Source organism: Echinops telfairi, unplaced genomic scaffold (genome assembly GCF_000313985.2).
Source record: "Echinops telfairi isolate 266 unplaced genomic scaffold, ASM31398v2 ScPeMD7_7469;HRSCAF=8507_1, whole genome shotgun sequence".
Taxonomy (NCBI): Eukaryota; Metazoa; Chordata; class Mammalia; order Afrosoricida; family Tenrecidae; genus Echinops; species Echinops telfairi.
Window position 1 is genome coordinate 89,940,800 of NW_022111373.1, and position 4,264 is coordinate 89,945,063.

Below are 4,264 nucleotides of genomic sequence, written 5' to 3' on the forward strand. Positions count from 1 at the left end.
GACCTTGGGTGAAAGTAGAGGATACCCAAAAGATGTGTGCTTCTGTTTTGTTGACTACGCAAAGACATTCGACGGTGTGGATTGTAACCAACTATGTATTACACTGAGAAGAATCAGAATCCTAGAACACTTCATGTGCTCATTAGGAAACTCATAGACCAGGAAGCAGGTGTTTGAACAGAACAAGGGTTTAAAATGAGCAAAGCTGTATGTCTGGGTTGTATCATTTCACCAATTTATTCAATCTGCATGCTGAGGAAATTATCAGAGAAGCTGGATTATACGAAGAATGTGGCATCAGGATTGGAGAAGGGCTGATCAACAACCTTCAATACACCAATGACACACCTTGCTCGTTGAAAGTGAGGAGGACTTGAAGCCCTAGCTGATGAAGAGCAAGGGTGTAGTCATCAGTATGGATTACAACTCAGTGTAAAGACGACCAAAATCCTCACAACTGGAGAAAAGATTTAAGTTGTCAGATATTTCATTTTACTTAGTTCCACAATCAGTGTTCATGGAAGAAGCAGTTAAGACCTGAAACGATGTATTCCATTGAACATCTGCTACACAGAACCTGTTTTAAAGTGGTGAAGAGCGAACGTGGCACTTGGAGGGCTAGGCTGCTTCTGACCCTCGCCATGATATTTTCTGTTAGCTCATCGGCACGAATAAGGAAGATCTGAGATGAATTGGTGCATTTGGATTATGGTGTTGGAGGGAAGAATACTGAAAGTACTATAGACGGTCAGAAGAACAAACACATTTGTCTTGGAAGAACTCCACAAAGAAGGTTCTTTTGAAGTAAGGATGATGACACTTGGTGCACATACTTTGAACATGTTATCAGAAGAGACCAGTGCATGGAAAAGGACATCATGCTTAGTATCAGCTCCTCTCCCTTCCGCCTCGTGACCCCTTGGTAGATTATACATTATTATTATTTTCATGTCTCACACCAACCACTGTCTTCCTTCCCCTATGGTTTCCATAGTTCTTTCCCCTGCAGGGGTGTGCGTGGTTGTGCCGATCATTGTGATTGGTTCCCCCTTCTCCTTCCCCCTTTCCTTCACCCTTCCCATCTGGTATCTCTCTTCCCATTCCTGCTCCTGGGTTGCATGTGTCCTGAGCTCTTATCTCTTATCTATGGCTGTGGACATGCTCCAGTCTAGTCCGAAGTGAGAGGCATTACTGGGGTCATGGTGGTGGGGGTGAGGAGCCCTTAAGGAACCAGAGGAATATTGTGTGTTTCATTGGTGGCAACCATTCTTTCAATGTTTGAAAGATTTCAGATAAATTCTTTCAATTAAGAGTTTAGCCTTCTTATGAAATGGAAAGAAAGTATTTCCACAGCCCAGGAAAATTTTCTGGGTGATGATATTATATCATTGCTTACCTAAGTGGTGAAAGAAGAAGTTATGCTGAATATCAGACTCTGTAACACTAATGCATGATATTGCTATTAAAAAACAACAAATGAAGAACCAGTTCCAAAGATTTTTACCTGCATGTTAAACTCAAAATTTATGATACTGAACTCATTATTAAAAAAAAATCATAACTTCAAAATCTGTTTTAATTTGTAATTTAAAAAATGATACCCTCCAAAAATAATAATAATTTATAAGCTATCAAGGGTTTAGGGGGAAGAGGGAGGGGGACGGAGGGGGAACAATGAGGAGCTGACATCAAGGGCTCGGGTGGAAAGCGGGTGTTGTGAGAATGATGAAGTCAACATATGCACTAATGTGCTGGACACAAATGATGTATGTTCGGGTTGTGAGGAGTTGTATGAGCCCCTCATAAAATGATTATTAAAAAAAATGATACCCCCAATCACTTAGGGACAAATTTGGGGAATCATTTTAGGTCCTCCTTTTCACTCCTCCAGCATTTATCAGCAGAACTTATCCTAAATTCTATCTTCCACACACAGTTGAGTGAACACAAACATGTGTGAATATATACACATACAATTTGCACTCTATGAGCTGGCAAACCTCAAGGGAAAAGAAAAAAGTGGGTTGAGTCCCATGGACCTCAGTTTCTTATTCAAATTCACCTTTTATGCCCCTCTTTTCTGTGTAGAAAGAAGGGAATCAGGAGGAAGAAGGAATAATTACTGTAATTCACTTCTTAAATTTTACTTGCTACCAGAATCTCATTAACATTTCTATGCCTTAGTTAAGGCTATCATCAGCTCTCATTTCAATTACTACAACCCCCAAATATATCTTTCTGTGTCTAGGTTTACATGGACCCTCAAATTCACTTTGCCATACCACATTAAGAGTGATTAAAAAAAAATTAAGATCCTATCAAGTGACAGCTTAAAATGCTCCAGAGGCTCCCCATAGTGCTATTGTGATTATCAAAATATGGTCCTTAGATAACCTTCCTTTTTCCTTCTCATGTCATCACATCGATGCAGCTTCACAATGACCCTACAGAGCACGGTAGAGCTGTCTCTGTGAGTTTCCAAGACTGTAACTCTTTATGGGAGCAGAAAGCCTGTCTTTCTCCTTAGGAGGTGATTTTTGAACTGCTGACCTTGCAGTTAGCAGTCCAATGCACAGCCACTAAGCTAACAGGGCTCCCTTAAAGCAGAAATATTTGGATAGCATGTTGTAAACACAAACTGTATCACAGACTTAATGAATTGGAATCTTTAAGGATAGGATCAGGGAGTCTACATTTTTAACTTGTATTTTGAAAAAAATGTTTAGACATGCAAATTTTGTGAACCTCTTGTCTGTCTAAAATCCTTTTTGGGGTATACAAAACTTTTACTATTTGACTTCTATGACCTCCCCATTTTTTTATCCTATCACTACTTCTACAATTGGTGTTCTAGGAAAATTTTCATTGAATGAACCATTTCATTATTCCTTGTCTTGGAATATTCTGGCTCCTTAGCTTGGAGTAATTTTCTCCCCTGACTCTCTTCCATATGATGGATGCTTACTGTTTTTTCATTTAGTTATTACTTTTCTGGTTATAAGTAACATTAATCCAACTCACAACGGCTTGTGGAAAACAGAATTTATTCACTCTGGAGTTCACTTATTCATTCAACAATGACTCGTGGAGCGCCTATGATGCAGGCATTTTCAGAGACCGCAGGGAAACATTAACTCACCGCCTTCGAGTCAATGTTGGCTCATTGTGAGCCCCTGTGAGTTTCCGAAATTGTAACTGTTTACAGGAGTAGAAAGCCCAGGCTTCAGAACTGCTGGTGGGTTTGAATTGCTAACCACTTGGATCTCAGCCCAACAGGTAACCACTACACCACCAGGGTTCCGTAGGCAAACATTAGTGAACAGCAACAACAACAACAACAAAACCACCCTGTCCTGAAGGAGTTTGCATTCTAATAGGGAGAGGCAGACAAAGAGCAAACTATTAAATATAATCAGAGTTATAATAAGTGTATTTTTAAAAAGCAAGTTAAGGTAGTAGAGAATAACAAAATAGTAAGATTGCTTTTAGTTCTATTTTATTTTTGTGAAAATATACAAAGCAGAGGATATGACATTTTTTTCCAGTCATTTTATTGGGGGCTCGTAAAACTCATTACAACCCACACAGCCATCCATTGTGTCAAGCACATTTGTACATTTGTTGCCATCATCATTCTCAAAACATTTTCTTTCCACTTGAGCTCTTGGTATCAGCTCCTTACTTTTTCCCCTCCCTCCCACACCCTCCCTCCCTCATGAACCCTTGATAATTTATAAATTATTATTATTTTTTCATGTCTTACACTGTCCGATGTCTCCCTTCACCTACTTTTCTGTTGTCCGTCCCCAAGGCAGGGCATTATATGTAGATCAGTGTGATCTATTCCCCCTTTCTCCCCTACCTTCCCATTCCCCTCCTGGTAACTCTACTCTCATTATTGGTCCTAAGGGGTTTATCTGCCCTAGATTCCGTGTTTCCACCTCTTATCTGTACCAGTGTACCTGCTCTGGTCTAGCTGGATTTGTAAGATAGAATTGGGATCATGATAGTCAGCGGGGAGGAAGCATTAAATAACAGAGGAAAGTTGTATGTTTCATCTTTGCTACCTACCCTGCACCCTGACTGGCTCGTCTCCTCCCCAAGACCCTTCCGTAAGGGGGTGTCCAGTTGCCTACAGATGGGCTTTGGGTCCCCACTCCGCACTCCTCCTCATTCACAATTATATGATTTTTTTGTTCTTTGATGCCTGATACCTGATCGCTTCAACACCTTGTGATCACACAGGCTGGTGTGCTTCTTCCAT